The following is an 18,688-nucleotide window of genomic DNA, read 5'->3' on the forward strand; positions in this document are numbered from 1 at the left end:
ATTGCAAGGTGAACTCTGATCATACCATAACAGATTTTTGGCTCCAACAGCTTGCAAGGTACAGAAGCAACCATTAGCTGAAATTTTTGTTACTGGAGCTATAATAAATTTAATCCCACTGATGGGAAAGGACAGCCAGTTCTTAAAAGCACTTGTGCAAAACAAAGACTCTAATTATTACAATTCACCCATCAGAATCCAACCTGACCGCTCTGAGAAGGACATCACCAATGGCTAAGAATTATTTGCTCCCTTTGACTATCCGTTCATCAGTCTGGCCATGGAAACAGGTTATTCAGAAAGCGAGGGTTTCTGTGTCTCCTTAAACCAAGCAGAAGGAAACAGTATGTTCTTGAGGACTCGGGAGAGGTCCTCTTGTGGCAATCTGACTTGACTGCTGTTTCCATAGCAACGGACTCCAGCGTTCTCAAACAAGCCCCACGTGCTCCCGGGAAGCTGCAGCTGGACACTCAAGAAAGTTCTTTCTCAAAAGCTACTGAAGTATTCAGAAAGAATTCGATCAAATTCCACCTGAAATTGGCAGGGAACTGGTCTTCTAGATGACCTGAAAATTAATTTCTTAAACGTTTTCTCTTCATTCTGAGTAGGAATACCAGGAATATGTTTGGAGGGAGTTTCAATCAGGTTAGAAGTTTTTACAAGGGTCTCTGCTCAGGGGCATAGCCCAGATACGGTCCAGCCAGCAATAGCAAGGAACAGGGCAGGGATCCAGACAGCTCACACATGGGCCGGGAAGGACAAAGCAGAGATTCCGGCTCCAGAGGCAGGTTCCTCTATCTGCCACTGCGGCTAATTGGAAAAGGCACTCACAGGCATTTCTGCCTCTATCCCTTCTCATTATAGCTTTCATCAGAGGCTTTATTGCAAAAGTAGTCAATTGTATTTGTTTTAGAAAAATAGTCATAATCTTAAGAAAAAATAAAACCTTCACCCATATCACAAAAACATCACAAATGCTAATAATCTGTGGTTATAACCACTCAGTGTCTATGTGTATAATACTTTTAAAATGAGATCACTATTGTGATTTATTTTGAGGCCATATTTTCCCCCCTTAATATATGGTGAACACTTTTGCATGTTGTTAAATATTCTTCTATCTCATCATTTTTAAGAAGCTGCAGAGCATCCATTATATGACTGTACCGTAAATTAATTTGTCTCCTATGGTTGGCCACAGTGGATGTTCCCCATTTTTCATTAGTAACACATTTGCAATAAACATTCTTGTAGTCAAATCTTGGCACAAATTCACAATGACTGCTTTGTAAGACATTCAAAAATGCTCCAGACACATAGAGATTTATGTCCCAACAGAAAGCTTTCTGCCTTATGCTAAGCCTCAAGGCAAAGCCAAATGATCAATCTTTGAATGGACTATATATTTCCAGTACAAAGCTAGACTACATGTAATCAAAATCCCAGGTTCTGCTAGCCATCGAGAAGGTAGTTGAAACATGAAAGCAAGCCTGGGCTTGTCAAGATGTCATACACTAATCACTGGTAACCACTTTGTGAAAGCCCTTGGTAAGTGACATACAACGTTATCTTTTTTTTTTCTTTTTTAGATTTTATTTATTTATTTGAGAGAAAGAACACATGAGCAGGATGAGGGGCAGAGGGAAAAGAGACTCCCCGCTGAGCAGGGAGCCCAATGTGGGGCTTGACCCTGGGATTCCAAGATCATGACCTGAGCCAAAGGCAGACGCTTAATGGCTGAGCCGCCCAGGTGCCCCATATCTTTATCTAATTAAAGATAAATTTTCTAGTCCCAAATTTGGAACTGAATCATTTCTCTATTTCTTCAGTGAGCTTTTATAATGCCAACACGGACTAATGGGATATGAATTAACTGAAAGTGAGCACGAATGCTACCTCCCAACAACCCTTAGCCCGAACACCGCCCCCACCCCAGGAGGAAAGAAGTCCTACAAAGAGTGAAAACATATGGTTCCCACCAGTACAACTGGATACGGGCATGCTGATGGTGAGGGGTGAGCCCTGTAGATCTGGTCACCTAGTTAGGGGAGGACCAACAGTTTCCCCAGAAAAACAGCATCCAGGATTGTGTGTTCTATCTCCCCCAGCTGTCCAGGAGACCAGCCATGGATCCTCCTTTGCTGGGAGAGGGGAAGGTGTCAGAATCACGTACTCATGATTCACAAATGGTAGAACATTATGCATACCGTTCTGTACCTGGCTCATTTTCACTTAAAAATGTATCCTAGAGCTCTTTCTAAATCACTACCTACAGATTTTTTTCTTTTATACATATCCTATGGATATTCTATGGATTTATTACTACTTAGTAGTCTTCTATTTATGTTGTATCCCATATTTTACAAGAAAAAAGAAAGCTGCAGTAAGTAGCATCTACATGGGTCACTTTACACATCTGTGAGTATAATTGCAGGAGAAATCTCTAGGAATGGCATTACTGAAACTTAGGGCATATACATTTAAAATTTTGAAAGATACTGACAGAATGCCCTCCATGGAGATTAGACTGATTGATATTCTCACCAGTCAAACACAATACAGTATTTTATTAAACTTTTGGATTTTTGCACAATGCAAAGAAACTGGCATCTCGGTACTGGTTCAATTTACATTGCTTCTGTTTTAACAGAAGACTGAGTACCTTTCTGAGGGTTTAAGAGCCATTTGCATTTCTTCTATAAATAGTCTCTTCCTATCCTTCATCCATTTCTCTATTCGGTAAGTTTTCTTCTCCCCAGACATTTGTAGATGTTCTTTATCTATTAGGAAGCATAACCCCTTGTCTGTGATATGAATGGTCTGTGATATCTCCCCAATACTGTCATTTGTATTTTTACTTTTTTGGTACTTTTTGCCAAGCAAAACCATGTCCCAACATTTCTTATTGAATGCTGGCCATTTATATTTTCCCCGTATATTTGAGTTGCCACTTCAATCACATAACAAAGCTCCATTTTTTGAGGTATATGTGAACTTTCCGTTCAGTTCCATTGGTCTATCTACTCCAGTGGGGATCAACTGTTTGAATTTGGGGGGGATCAAAGTATGCTACCCCATAAGATGTCACTTTAGTACAAGGACTATTTTGAGCTGAAAGAAATTAGCTCTCCATCCTCCCCCTTGCTTTCTAAAAGCAGGGCATTAACTACCATTTGTAAAGGTATCTCTTTGTCCTAATGCATAAGACAAGCACAACTCAATCACTGAAGATGGTTTTCATCAGTGGGGAAGGCAACAAGTCGAGTCCGTGTATCAAATCTTCCTGAAGAATTCTTTCCCTCCATTAGTTCCCCCATATATTTACTTTCCACAACTTACTGCCCCCAGAAGCACAATCTACTGCCAATTTCCTTCCCAAAGTGTACTCCCTTCCTTTGTCTATTTACAGCACAATTGGTGACTCTTTGTTAAAATGGTACCACCCCAGGTCAAACCATTTCTTTGGGTTTTCATGTCTTTCTTCTGAGTCCCCCAGCAGCAGAAAGAATAAACTGTTTCTCTTGTTAATCTAAGTTTAATTCATGGGCTCCAGCTACAGAACCCTCCCCTACAATCTCGAAAGCGGAGATTATATTACCTACGGCCAGAGCATTAGCCTTAAGATTTAAATGAATGTAGAATGTTTGGCCCATACCAAAACTCAATGAATTTCAGTAATGATGATGAAGGGAAGAAAAATATTGCCTCCTTCACTCTTGTACAAAGAAAAGTAGATACCCAGAGAATTTGCTTATTACAGTAGTTCAAAGATTAGCTTTTCCATTATACTTTGAACTATAGACTCCTTTACACTGGAAAATGGTATTATCAATGACCTTGATGGCAGGTTTGAGATGATCTTAGTGAATTTTTCACTAACCCAGTTTAAAGGGAATCTCAAGGGCAGTTACTCCCCGGCTGAAACTGGCCTGCCAAGGCACAATGGCAGGTAAGACCGGATTTGATTTTTAGTTCAGCCACTTATCTCTGAGACTTCGTTTCCCTATCATTAAAAGAGGGATAATTTTACCTCCTTCTCATTCTGACAAATAATGAGATAGTCCTATCAGAAAAGTGGCTAGCACTGTGCTTGTCATTATGTTCAATAAACGGTAGTTCTTTCTGTTGTTACCGTCATGTTCTTGTTATAATCATTAAAGATGATGGCTTTGGGTGAATCAGGACAAATGAAAGGAGTGCAATAACACCAGAACTGGAATAAAATAAAGGAGAAATAATAATCATGATATTAAAATCAAAGTTAAAAAAAAATAAGATGTGTTGACTGAGGGAAAGTTTGCTGTATGTTTGAAAAAAATTTCATACCTTGGGGAAAACCCAAGGCTGCCATCCCTCTCTCCTAATCTGAATTTTACCATAACCTCCACAAACACTCAAAGGCAAAGGTGATCAATTCTCCTTGTGTCTGGATATTTCACATAAAGTGAAGAACTTGCAATTCCCCTCCTGGCCTAAATTTCAAGCTGTCTTTATGACTGTGCTTTTGTTCCTTACCCCTAAGATTCATACTTCTTATTTCCTTGCTGGCGCAACTGACAGCTCCAATTTATACACATCTGTCACCAAGAGCCCATGCCCCCAAATCCCTCCTCCCCCCAACACACACCCTATTTGTCTCAGGTCCCCAACTCCCAGAATCCAAACAGCTATGCACCCAGGAAACTGCAAAGGGGGAAATGTCAGAGCCTGGGACCAACACCCTGTTTCCAGGGCACCTGGAATGCCAAAATCAACTGCAGCTTCCTCCTGGTGTTGTGACAGAGGTGACCCTCTGGAGTCGCAAGCCCAGAAACTGATGGACACGGGTCAGTGTGTACTGGTTGCCATGGTGAGGAGCGACTTAAGGGTACTTTCTCCAAGCCCATTGGAGCCTGGCCCATTAGGTGCCCAAGAGCTACAAACAAGTACTAAAGGCCCCTCATCGAATCATTAACATTTTAGGCAGGAATTCTGTTGTGTTCCATGGGACTGAGGGTCCAGCTTCACAAAAGAGATGGGGGAAGGGGGGAGGGGGAGGGGAGGAGAACGGCCGGTCCCTTTAGAAATCTAGAAAATTAAGTATGTAAAGCAAACTCTGCATTTCTTTAATGACTTGTTCTTTTTCAAAGGAAAGTTGAATCGACTCCATTTAGAAAAATTGAACTTCAGACACTCAGCATCCTCTAGCCCAGTATTTGGCCAAACGCTGTCCCTGAGCTACAAGCTACCGGCTCAGAATCTCTGGGGGTGGGTCCCGGATATCTGCAGTTTTAACAATGTCCCTCAAGTCCTGTGCACGCTCAAGTCTGAAAGATGCTGCTGTCACGGAGCTCTGTAACCTCAACGTCGCCCGGCAAGATGACAAGTGCAGAGAGCAGCACCCAAGATCTTTCTCTATTCGGAATCCTTTCATCACGTTCTTCATCACTACTGCACCCCAAGAGCCGCGCTGCTTGAAAGATATTTGTCTGCCAAAGGACTTGCTTGTAACTGCATGTCATGATGCTCCCCTCTTTGACCAAAGATGTATAAAACCCCCAACCTGATGGGCAGAGAGAAGCACATGAAGCTATTACACTGATAAAAAATTAGAAATTCAACTAGAGGGTATTATGCTTAGCGAAATAACTCAGTCGGAGAAAGACAACTATTATATGATCTCCCTGATATGAGGAAATGGAGATGCAACATGAGGGGTTTGGAGGGTAGGAAAAGAATAAATGAAACAAGATGGGATTGGGAGAGAGACAAACCGTAAGAGACTCTTAATCTCACAAAACAAACTGAGGGTTGCTGGGGGGTGGGGAGAAGGGGGGTGGGGTTATGGACATTGGGGAGGGTATGTGCTCTGGTGAGTGCTGTGAAGTGTGTGAACCTGGAGATTCACAGACCTGTACCCCTGGGGATAAAAATACATTATATGTTTATAAAAAATTAAAAAATTCATAAATAAATTTAAAAAACTAAAAATTCACTTCATATCAAAGAAAACTGATCTTCTTTTACAGCCTCAGTGCAGGTGAATGTCTACTGCTCGTTAGGCTTTCAGAGACAAAAAGAATACCCTGAGCTTGCCAGTGCTACCCCTGCAGACACTGAGTCATCTGAGAGTCTCAAAGTGGGATCCACAGAAACGGTTAAGGAACTCCGTTGCATCAAGGAGCCCATTCTGAGATTCTGAGACATGTCAAACAGAAACAATAACAAGATCGACCTGCCTTCTAAGGAAGGTAAGCTTATTTATTCCTTCATTTACTTATAATTGCCCTTCCCCCAGAATGGAGACAATTTAAAATGGTTCACAAAGATCCAGTAAGTAATCTAAATTGCAAATAGATCCACATGCTGTGGCCTACTACTTGTTTCCCAAATGGCTCATCGCCCCTTCCTCATTTTTAGCTACAAGACATGGCTGACGACATTTCCCAGCTGTCCTTACGGCTCGGTGAAGTCATGTGCTAGGGTCTGGTCAATGGGACCTAAATGGAAGTTGTGTGTGTGTAACTTCCAGGAAGTATCCTTAAAAGGGAGGATTGGTTGTGTCCTTTTTCTTCTTCCTGCTGCCTGGATGCAGACATGATGGTGAGTGCTGGGGCAGCCATTTTGTGCCGTAAGATGGAAGCTGTGTGTTGAGGATGACAGAGAAACACATTAGAAGTCTGGGTTCCTGATCATAGAACTGACATTCCAAAATTGGACCACTAACTCAGAGTTTTACCAAAGAGAAAATGAAGCTTCTATCTTGGTTATGTCACTGGTATTTTGGGTTTTCCATTCCTCAGAACCAAACCTAATATTTACTTCTAATATAAATGAAGGTAGGGGTGGGGGATAGAAACATACTAAGAGTCAGAAATAAACTTAACCAAAAAATATGTACCGTAGAGTCTTTATATTTGCTATGAATGAGTTGCAAATTTAGCTTCAGGCTTATAGTGGTTAAAGTGACAGTAAGATTTTTAAGGACACAATTCTCAGTGTCATAAGGTTCCTTTTTTTTAATTGTCCAGGAGAAACACAACTGTTCCTGATGTTGTGAACAAATTAATTCACCCTAAGATCTTCATAAAGAGGACATTCATCGTGTAATATAATTAACAACACTGTAACAACTTCCTTATGGGAGAAACAATGTGTTTCATGATATTCTTCAATACAGGCTGGGAGAATCAAAGTGTAGATAATTTGAAATCACCCTGTGTACAGGCTTATAGATCACTAGATTGAATGCTCCCTTTCCCATTCCCCACAAATACTAGCTAGGTAGGACTTAAAGAAGTAACACGTGGTATGATAAGAAGGGGCTTTAAAAGGCCAAGTTCTCACACACCCAGATCCAAGCTGTCTACCACCAGCACCAGCACCAGAGAGAAATGGGCGGAACTGATATGTCCTCCTTTTCACATACCCCATTCAGCCTTTATTTTGGGTTTATTTTCTCCTTCAACACATCCTTAAAGTTATATAAATTAAAATTTTACAGGTTATGTAAAACCTATTAAAAACTCTGTGTGTGTGTGTGTGTGTGTGTGTGTACTGGGGGAGGAATTCAACCTGTGTTTTTTCTACTTCTAGTCCCTGTAGATCTCTGAATATATAATGCACGTAGATAGTAAAATCAGCTATATAGGGTACTCATCTACCCATAAAACACAGGGACCAAAAATGTAGATATTTAACTTGTGGGTCATGTGACCCAACTGTGAACACAAAGTGGTAAATGTCAGCAATTTCTATCTCCTAGAGCAAACCCAAGTGGTTCCCAGCATGCCATCCCTTTGCCGGGGGCAGCAAGACAGGCAGCCCTGGACTTATCCTGTAGGAGGAATGATTTGTGAGAGCAGTGTGAGGACAATGAGTGGTAAGTAGGTGCTAAACCAGATGGTTAAGGACTTCACATGCATGGGGTCCCTTTATACTTTACGGCTGGGTTTTGCTCGTATGTGCTCCCGACAGCCCAACATTGGTTTTGAGGGAAAAAGGGGTGTGTTGCTTTTTGTTTGGTGGCGTTTTACTCAGAGCATTACTTATTTTCATGCTACACATACTGCATTTCCATTGGGAAAGCAGACTGAGAAGGGTCTATGGGCAGGATACCCAGTCATTCCAAGGAACTCAAGTCCACCAACACAGAACACAAAACGAAGTCCTCTGTATCCTTTAGCGAGAATAACTGCCCCTTTTCCTTCCTTTATTTTAAATTAACTGTCCAATTCACCTAGCAACAGGCCAAAACCTCAAAACTTGATCACATAGATCTAGCTTTCCCAATGGTGCAAAGCCAGCCTTTTCATTTATATGTTGAATTTACAAATAAATTCATTTCCCACAAATAGAATCTCTAATTCAGACCAGCTTCATCTGAAACCATGAAGCAAATGAGAAAACGAGAGAATTAGGGAACAGTATTAATAGCTACTGCAAGGAACTCCTTAATCCACGTGCCTATTTCTCTCCAAGAAGTCACTCTTCTCTTCCATTTTCGAAATAGACAGTCTTTGCCTGCAGTTAGCAATCATCTCAACAGCATGCATCATAAGAGTAATAACGATAACTTTTTAGAATGTCAACCAACATCTGGAGAGATCTTTTTTCATTGCAAAATGCGTTCATTTGCATCATCATCTCTCTTGATCTCACATCTGCTTTGTGTGCAGGAAAGGAGGTGTTTTAATTCATTTCACAGACACTAAGGAGGGGTTTGTAGTGGGGACATGTGTTACTTATGTTTGGGGTTCAGTTCTACCTTGTGTCACCTGAATGACCTTGGACAAGTTACTTAGTGTCTCTGAATTTCCATAAAGCTATAAAAGGAGGATAAAAATAGTATCTATCCCAGACAGCTGTTGTGATATGCAGTAACAGACACTAACAAACAAGTGGCAAGTCCCAGTAAAATGCTGTAGCTCTTAGTTAAGGACAGAGGAGGTTTTTTTGGGGGGGGTGGCGGGGGGTCTGCCCAGAGGTAAACAGTTTGATCTGCAGAACCAGGAAGAACCTGGCCACTCAACTCCAGATCTGGGACTTGCCTGATGCCCAAATCGATTTAGGTCCAGAACCAAGACATTTCCAACACAAACTTCTCTCCATTTCTGCCATCCCATCAGCTACATGAGCACTTTAAAGAATGAAATGAATACTGGCTCTCTTTGGGGGCTGGGGTGCAATGAAAATATTTGATGGCCAAGAAAAGAGTCTATAAATAACATACGGAACTTACAGAATTATGTTGGTCGTCCTGAAGCCTGGAAATGCCTGCCATAAATTGCTTCTCCACCCTGGGCTCAGCTTAGAAGAACCTGGGCTTAGGGGACAATGCCCAGTGCTGAGGTCCACAGCTGACCACAAGGTGGCAGCATGTCCCCAGCAAGGATTGTGGAGCCCACTCCTCCCTGGGGAGCAAATCTTTGCTCAAGTCCAGATCCACACTGGAGCAAGTCAGGCCAGGACACCGACAGACGTCTCATGCCCAAGATGACACACTGGACAATTCTAACTCACATTAGCCCTGAACATAAATTAGTGCCCCAAATGCCATTCATGAGTCTAAATGCTCAGCTCAGAATCAAGACAGGAAAAGGGGCATCTCAGCAATTTCCATCCACAAAAAGAACCTCAAGGTCACCATAAACTTTCCAGTACAGATGACTACTTTTGTTTCCATGAATCCCAATTTTCAAATGTATAAAGGAACTGAGAAAGTTTGGGTGACAGGATCTCGAGAACCCTCTGGTTACAGTATTTTCTTATAAAGATGAAAATGTCTCAAAAAGAAGAGTCAAATCTAAATGATTTCCACATAACCCAATTACCAAACACATTCTAACACCTGGATTTTCCTACCAACCTATTTCTCTTTTACTCCTTACAAAAGTGAATGTTTACAGATTATACATTAATTTAAATAACAGCCTAACAATAGGTAAAGTTTTACAGAGACTCTTGTTGTTTAGGCAGATGACTCAGTCTGGGAGATTATCCATTTTAATAAAGCCCTCATTTTCCCAAGGAAGAAATTAGTATTGCCAGAAGTTAATACATTTGTCTAAGGCAACACAGAAAGTCCATTCAGGACTGAGACCGGAACTTTTGTTCCCTGACTTTCAGCATCATTTGGACTAATTTTGATCTTTTACTTAACAGTGTCAAGGAAGTCATGATTTTTCTCTACCCCATAGAATACAAAACCACTCTCAAGCAAAGCAACAAGGAGAGAATCTGTGTGATTCTAGGTTGGGGGGGAGGTGCCTGAGTGGTTCAGTGGTTAAGCATCTGCCTTCAGCTCAGGTCATGATCCCCGGCTCCTGAGATGGAGCCCTGCTCAGCGGGAAGCCTGCTTCTCCCTCTCCCACTGCTTGTGTTCCCTCTCTCATTTTATCTCTCTCTGTTAAAAAAAAAAAAAAAAAAAAAAAAAAAAACTCTTAAAAAAGAAAATAATCAACGGTAGTTAGGACAAAAACTATCTGAAGAGCATTGTAATTACTACACTAGTAACGCCCCTAACCCCTCAAAAAGCCCTAACAGGTAACCCAGGGTTAAGTCTCTCTAGAACCTGAAAAAGAACCTGCGAGATCACGGCCACTCAAGTGCAATATGAAATTAAATCAATTGAAGACAGGAGGGACGAAATGCCACTCTCTGGACTCTGGAGACCCTGAGCCCTGTCTTACAAGGTGTGACTCTAAAGTAATGTGTGTGATTTTAAAATAAACACAACCAGAGCTTTCTAAGTGAGCCCTGCGGCCCCTCAAGCTGTCACTTCGGGAAGCTACATATTTGAACCAGGGACGCGGCAGCAACCCTATTAACTCTTCTTGGGGACTTGACTTCAGAGAGTCAGCATGCTCTGCAAAATATCTACCGTGGCATGAATCTTGGTGGTGTGAGGGTAGAGGGTGGAAATTTCCAGAGTCAACCGAGGAAAAAGGTGGATAGTCAAGGCAGCAAAAGAACATTCGGGATAAAACTGAGTTGCACATAGTCACTGGGTTGCTTTCCACTGTGGTTCATCTAGTGGAAAAGAGTCACCTGCATGGAGCCAGCCAGAAAAAAACCTGAAGGCTTTACTGACAATATGTGTCTTACCGATTTCAAAACAAAGGCTTCTTAATCATTTTGCCTCCGTTGATAAGTTAGTCTTCTGCCTCCCAACTCGTGTTTAAGTTCCTCTAAGGGAAAGGCCACTTAGTAGATTGAATCCTACGAAATGGCTGCCATGTGACCGTATTCGACCTACAAAAATTATATGGTTCAAGCTAACCTTTGACCTCTTAATATTTCAGCACAGTGGCTAGCGGAATTCAACAGTGTTAATTACTATTACCATGCCGAGATAAAAGATGCCAAACGTTTATTGTCAGGGAATTGTCAGGGAAGGTACGAGCATGTGACGCTAACCAACCTTGCAAGAAGTAAACATCCGTTTTCTCCCTTAGTAGTTCTTTTTTTTTTTTTTTTAAGACTTTATTTATTTACTAGAGAAAGAGAGGGCACAAGTGGTGGGAGGGAGAAGAAGAGAGAGAAGCAGTCTCCCTGCTGAGCAGGGAGCCCCACATGGGGCTCCATCCCAGGACCCTGAGATCAGGACCTGAAACTTAGCCAGCTGAGCCACCCAGACCCCCCCTCCCTTGGTAGTTCTACTTTTCATACATTTCATAACGAATTTAAACAGCACATCTGAAGGGTGAAAAAGTTGGTCAATGACAGCAACAAACAGCCTTTCCCAAACAGAGCTGTTCTGAGAGAAACATCAGTTTTATCCTAAGTCATAATCTATATATCCCCGCCGTTGTTGAAGGCAGGTTTGTCGACTTGGTACCTCCATGTCCTAGGTAAGACTCGGCGACACTGGCCGGATGATCTGATTTGAACATAATCAATTTCACTAAAGGACAGAGTGTACCTTTGGCCTTCCCACCTCCTTCCTGCAGGGCAGATGTGACCCTGCGAATCATGTTTAAAGTCACTGTGCTACATAAGCCATCTTTCCCCTCTGGTTCTTCCAGGCTTCATTTCTGGCTTGCTTTCTCCTTAGCCTATATTTACCATCAAAATATGATTAGAGAAGCCTCTCTGTTCTTCATTCATTCGCGTGCGCAGGAGGGACCAGCCAGTACCTCTCTCCCTCTGGAGACAAAGGACTAATTGGTTATAGCACAGAGCATTCTGGGTATTACTTTAGTCTAAATTGTCACTTCACGTTCAGGTGATGGCAAACTGTGTGCCATCCCGATGCCTCTCAGAGAATACTCCTCTCAGGGGGCACCTGGGTGGCTCAGGTCATGATCTCAGGTTCTGGGATCGAGTCCCGCATTGGGCTCCCTGGTCAGCAAGAGAGCCTGCTTCTTCTCCCTCTGCCTACCGCTCCTCCTGCTTGTGCTCTCTCTCTCTCTTTCTCTCTCTCTCTCTCTGACAAATAAATAAAAATAAAATCTTAAAAATAAATAAACAAATAAGTAAAATTAGAATACTCCTCTCAGGAAAAGCTTTGATTAAGGAAAAATGTCACCAATAAAACCTGGCCCTGAGCAATTTACAGAGTGATCGACAAAGCTATCAAGATCCTATGTGAAAGAGGTGCTTCCCCTCTAGAACCAAGCAGATGCTAAACAGGCCCTGAGCAGGTGCAGGCCGGCCTCCCAGCCCCGACGCCGGTGAGCATGGCCTGTGCCTCCCACCCAACGGTCCCTACTCCTCCAAAACCATCTGTAGGACCTCACTCTGCACATTCAGTTACATTGTGACAAATTTTAAATTGTCCACCTGTGCCTCCAAATAAAAATTCTGGCCGCAGAATTAGGATCTCTGCTGGGGTCTTCCTGCTAAATCCCAGGCAGGCAGGGAGGTATTCACCATCCTTGGTGTCAGCCCACAAGCGACGGAGCTGACATGGCTGCTGCGGCCCTTTTCCTTGTTGTTTCTTGCTTGTGTTTCTTCTTCACGATCTTTTGTGATTACAAAAGCAGTATCTTTTCAATATTAAAAAATTATATTACTTTGCAAAACCTACGTATATGAAATCATCACGTTGTATACCTTAAACGTGCACAATGTTGTATCTCAGTTATACCTCAGTAAAGCTGGGGGGGATTAGAAAGTGTCAATATTTTAAAAAAAAACGGAAAACTAAAACATTATGTTCTTATTCCCCAAGATTATCAGAGTTAACACCTGTGTGTGTATCCTTCCAGCTTCCCTCGTGCACAATTACACGTATCATCTATCTATCATCTGTATACATACTGACAAGGAGTCATCTGTCTTCCCATGTTTATAAACATTCCTCTAATCTAATAACTTTCAAATCCCTGCCTCTGGCATTGTACTCCAAATGTGTGTTATTGCTAGATTAGATGCACCAGCATCCAATCCAGGGCCGTGTGTTACAGGAGATTGTTATGTTCATCTAGAACACTCATCGCCTACTGCACATCACTGAGTTATTGAAGAGAGCAAGTCAGTTGCCAAAGCAAAGTCCTATCCTCTGGATTCCTCTGGATTTATTTAATTTGTTGCTTCCTTAGGCTATCTGTCATTAACCCTGCCCTCCCATCCCCATATCCCCGTAAACTGAAAATTAGATCCAAAGGATTAGATTAAAGCATTTCCTGGCTAGATCCATCAGAGAAGTAGTGCACTTCCTATAGGGCTGCACCAGGAGACACGTAACACTTGGTTTTCTACCATCGGGGATCCGAGGATTGCTCATTGGATGAGGGGCTTAATCCATCCAACCAGGAAGTGACTTCTAGAGTGTTCCAGACTCAAATGGGGCCCTCTCCCAGGTACCCAGACCATCGGTACCCACCACCACCAGGGAGCAAGGACAAAGATCATCCGGTGGTCTAGTGAGCCACACACAGTGCAGATGGCACTGCTTGCTTTTTCAAGATGAAGGTGGTAAAATATTTAAGTAAATATTTAAGTAAAATATTTTTAAATTAAGTAAAATATTTAAGACAGCAGGAGAACCCTCAGAAGGAAGATGTCTCTGAAGACATTTGCCTCCGTGGCCCTGAACAAAATATTCACACAACAGCTCAGAACTGAGGTAGCTCCGACTGAGTCAGCCAGGATGGCCTAATTTCCAGAATGATAACACAGATGTGCAATTAAACTGGAAAGGGGTCCAGGATGAGAGAGGGGGAGAAAATAAATACCACTGTCCCAGAGGCCAAGTACAGGGGTATGCACACACACACACACACACACAAACACACACACACGGCCAGAATTTGGCCTCAAGCCACTATAATAGAGTTAGACAGTCTAGTTCAACTGAAACTCTTTGGGCATCTCCAGGAAGTGTCCCTGTCTTCCCTACCATCTAGAAAGAAGGCTTGTTAGGTCTCCTGGAGCTACCTGGAGAGCATCAGCCTGCAGTGGCCTTCTGAGGGCTCTGAGTTGACAGGGAGCTCTCCATAGGGCTAGTGGATGCTGTCTTTGCTCCAAAAACTCAGTAAGTTCTGTCTAAAAGATCCAACCATGGGGTGCCTGGGTGGCTCAGTGGGTTAAAGCCTCTGCCTTCGGCTCAGGTCATGATCCCGGGGTGCTAGGATGGAGCCCCGCATCGGGCTCTCTGCTCGTTGGAGAGCCTGCTTCCTCCTCTCTATCTACCTGCCTCTCTGCCTACTTGTGATCTCTGCCTGTCAAATAAACAAATGGAATCTTTCAAAAATAAAAAAATGATAAATAATAAATAAAAGATCCAACCAGGTAAATGTTGTCCTAATGGACATCAAGGTGAAAATTATAAGGAAGAAGAAGAGCACAGCACTTAGAAAAAAATGGGCCCTTTAGGCTGCAGCACCTGCTGCTTCAACTCTGGGAAGACTCCCCTCGTGTCTGCTTTTAGTCCAAGCTCGTGCAAGCAGTTCCGCTGTGCACACGCCCGCTGCCCTGCCAGCAGCCCTCGTCAGCTGCCTCTGACCTGTGGAAAAGCTGGAAATAGAACCTTGAGCCAGTTTCTCGCAGCTCAATTCTAAATATTCACAGCAGCCCAGTTAGGCCATCAATTTAAAGTACTTGTCCCTCTTTGCCTTTTTGGACACCCCCAACCACCACATTACTTTTCTTTGGGAAAAAACATTTTATGTAAAAGGTGAAGTGCCTTTCTTTTTATTTGCTTTCTCCCTATGTAGCCAGGGATGCTATTTTTCTTCTTGATGGCTTTTATACTTGGTTAAAATCACCTGGAAAAATCATTAAGGAAGAATAGAGTATTTCCTTAGTTACCCATTAGCCGCTGTAACTAAAGTCCACAGAAATCCATTTTCCATTTCTTGTGAAAATTTTATAAATGTTTAAAATATTCACTTGGATGCTGTGTGTTTTTCTTTTGCATCTCAATGGAGTTGCTTTTCTACCCTGAGGACTAAAGCCCGACTGATTATCCTCAGTGGCTTTACTCAAAATAAAATCTTTTTTTACTAATAAGTAAATACCCAATTCTGTGTATTAAACCAGTGACCTTTGCATTTTCTGACAGGGTTCTCCTCCTGAGCTGGAGCCAATCCTTGACAACGCTTCGGTTGACAGGCACGCACACAATAAGCTGTCTGCCCCGGGGTGTATTTTTCTCCCTGATTTAGAAGAAATCTCTGCATTCGAGGATGGGCTCCCTACAAATCATAACCAAAGTTCACCTCAGCTTGCCTTTCCCGGGTTTAAAGCTGAGAGGAAAGTCCACTCGGGGCACATCAGTGGAAAGAATTGCGCCAGTCCCTTGATATCACTCTCCAGATCCCTTATTCTAAAGGGACCAAAACCCAACCTGGCTGAACACATCTTGTAAATCCCTAGAGGCTCTCAAAAATCAGACTTCTCAGGGAACTTCCCCCCCCCCTTAGGATTTATTTATTTATTTATTTATTTATTTGAGAGAGAGAGGGAGCACAAGCGGGGTGAGGGGCAAAAGGAGAAGCAGACTCCCCGATGCAGAAATTCATATGGGACTCGATCCCAGGACCCTGAAATCATGACCTGAGCCACAGGCAGATGCTTAACTGACTGAGACACCCAGGTGCCCCTCAGGGATCTTACTTAAAACACAGATGCCTACACTAGGAGTTACATGTAAGTGATGAATCAATTCTATACCTGAAACCAATTTTACCATATATGCTGACTACCTAGAATTTAAATAATAACTTGGGATATACCTGGCAAAGGAGTGGGCTATGAGAAGAAATGTGAGTAAACTTCAAGCTGCCCCGGGCTAGTAGCAACATGGCGGCCCTGGGCATTCGCTCAGTGAGGGGAGAAAGGAAGTGTACTGAGCTCTTCTCTGTAAGGATTCCTCAACCCTGCCGTCCAGCCAGGACCCTCATCCATTATTCCTCAGAATAAGATGTCCAGTGTAAGCTCCCACGTTGCCTTCCTCTAACCTATTAATGTTCCAAAAGGGCTAGAGGTTTTGTTTTGTTTTGTTTTGTTTTGTTTTTAAAGATTTTATTTATTTATTTGACAGACAGAGATCACAAGTAGGCAGAGAGGCAGGCAGAGAGAGAGAGAGAGAGAAGCAGGCTTCCTGCGGAGCAGAAAGCCCGATGCGGGGCTCAATCCCAGGACCCTGAGATCATGACCCGAGCCGAAGGCAGCATTCCAAACCACTGAGCCACCCAGGCGCCCCCAAAAGGGCTAGAGCTTTAATCAGTGGATTTTACCACCACAGAGCCTGTAAATGCACCTCGAGATGGAAGGATGAGAAAAAGTGTCAAGTGAGAGTATGCCATGCTCTCTCGCTTTTATCCTCTTGAGAACACTGCTACCTTTCCAGGTATGCTGCAACACATAACACACACACACACACACACACACAGTCAGAACTTAGGAGAGCCTGAGCTATTCTCTGCTGGCAGGCTAAAAATAAAAACACAGTGGTATTGAGACCAGACTTTCCCTGACAATATTTCCTATATCTGGTTTGATGAATTCATTTTATTTATATATTTAAGACTTTGTAGATTTGCATGGCGGGTGGCCCATTCTCTGATATCTGCCCAGGGAAAAGCTGGACCATACCTATTTGTTGTATCATGCATTCTGCCATCCAAATAGTTCTACCTCCCACACACCATTCCCCACCTCGGATAGAAGTCCCCCACTCAGGGGCCGACCGTCCATCTGCATATCAAAAGATTCTGTGAAAATCCATAATTAGAAGGCTAATGCCTCTGAATGCACTTCAGAACCATCAACAGCATAAATTACATGAGCAAATTATATCAATATATTCAGCTGCCACCCTATTTTTCACCTTCTGTATTCCTAATCAGAAATACAAAACAACATGTGCGCGAGAAAAATGAATTACAATCCGAAGCAGGGACCCAGAAGAAGCAGATGGACGTTAGGATTACTGGCCCAGGTAATGGGTCATTTCTCCAGGAAATCTAATCAGAGGCGAGAATAACAAGTACTTTTCCGGGGAAGGGGAGGGAAGGAGGGTTGGTTTTGTTTTTTGGGTTTTTGTGGTTTTTTTTTTCCTGTTTGCTTTGTGACAGCAACACAACCGTTAGCAAGTTGCAATTTGTCTCCCGTGACATCTTCCCACGTCTGAAGTTATGAAGAACTGTTACACAAGGAGATAAGAATACAGCGCCTCCCACCCTACCCTCCGCCGGTTTTCCTCCCGATGGGGGGGATATGCCAACAAATTAAAGAGATGTATTAGCGGCCTCATCCTGCTGCCCTGTGGGTCCACACCTCCTGTAATGGGATAATTGTGGGTCATGCTTTCTGAGAAGCCTGGAGGAATGATCTGAATGCTCGCGTACCCTCTATAGGAACGTGCCCTGACATAGCCTTCAATCAAGCTTTCCAGCAACCTTATCTTTCTGCCAGAGTTTCGCTACACTGGGATGTTTCCCCACAACCTCATGAAGAACAGGCAGAAAACAACTCTTCAGCATCAACCCGACCCCGTGAAGATAGGGGAAAGATACTCCCTGCTCTGCCTCTGGGAAACAGAGCCGTCTGTCATTCCTCTTCCATTCCCATTCTTGTGTTGTCACCATCGTGGTGCGGCCATCCCGGGGCCGGGCCATCGCAGGTGCAAGTGCAGGTGGACGAAAGCGGAATGTGGGGTTACAGTTCACAGTATTGTCTTAGATACTCGAAACGGCTCTGAGAGCAAAGCTTCCATGTTCTCACCATAATGGCAACGGCACCAAAATGGTAATCATGTGAAGCGAAGGATGTGTCAACTAACCTTACTGTGATACACATTCACAATATACACATGCAGGAGATCATTGTACCCCTTAAACTTACACAATGTTTTATGTTGATTATATCTCAATAAAACTGGAATAAAAATTTTTAATTAAAAAATGGAATATGGGGTACCTGGTGCCTCCGTTTTTTAAGCCTCTGCCTACAGCTCAGGTCATGATCCCGGGGTCCTGGGAACAAGCCCCACATCGGGCTCCCTGCTCAGTGGGGACCCTGCATCTCCCTCTCCCTCTGCTGCTCCCCCTGCTTGTGCTCCACCATCTCTCAAATAAATAAGTAAAATCTTTTTAAAAAATCCATTATCGGGGCACCTGGGTGGCTCAGTCATTAAGCATCTGACTTCAGCTCGGGTCATGATCCCAGGGTTCTGGGATCGAGCCCCGCATTAGGCTCCTTGCTCAGCAGGAAGCCTGCTTCTCCCTTTCCCACTCCCCCTGCTTGTGTTCCCTCTCTT

This window comes from Mustela erminea, chromosome 12 (assembly GCF_009829155.1).
Source record: "Mustela erminea isolate mMusErm1 chromosome 12, mMusErm1.Pri, whole genome shotgun sequence".
NCBI lineage: Eukaryota > Metazoa > Chordata > Mammalia > Carnivora > Mustelidae > Mustela > Mustela erminea.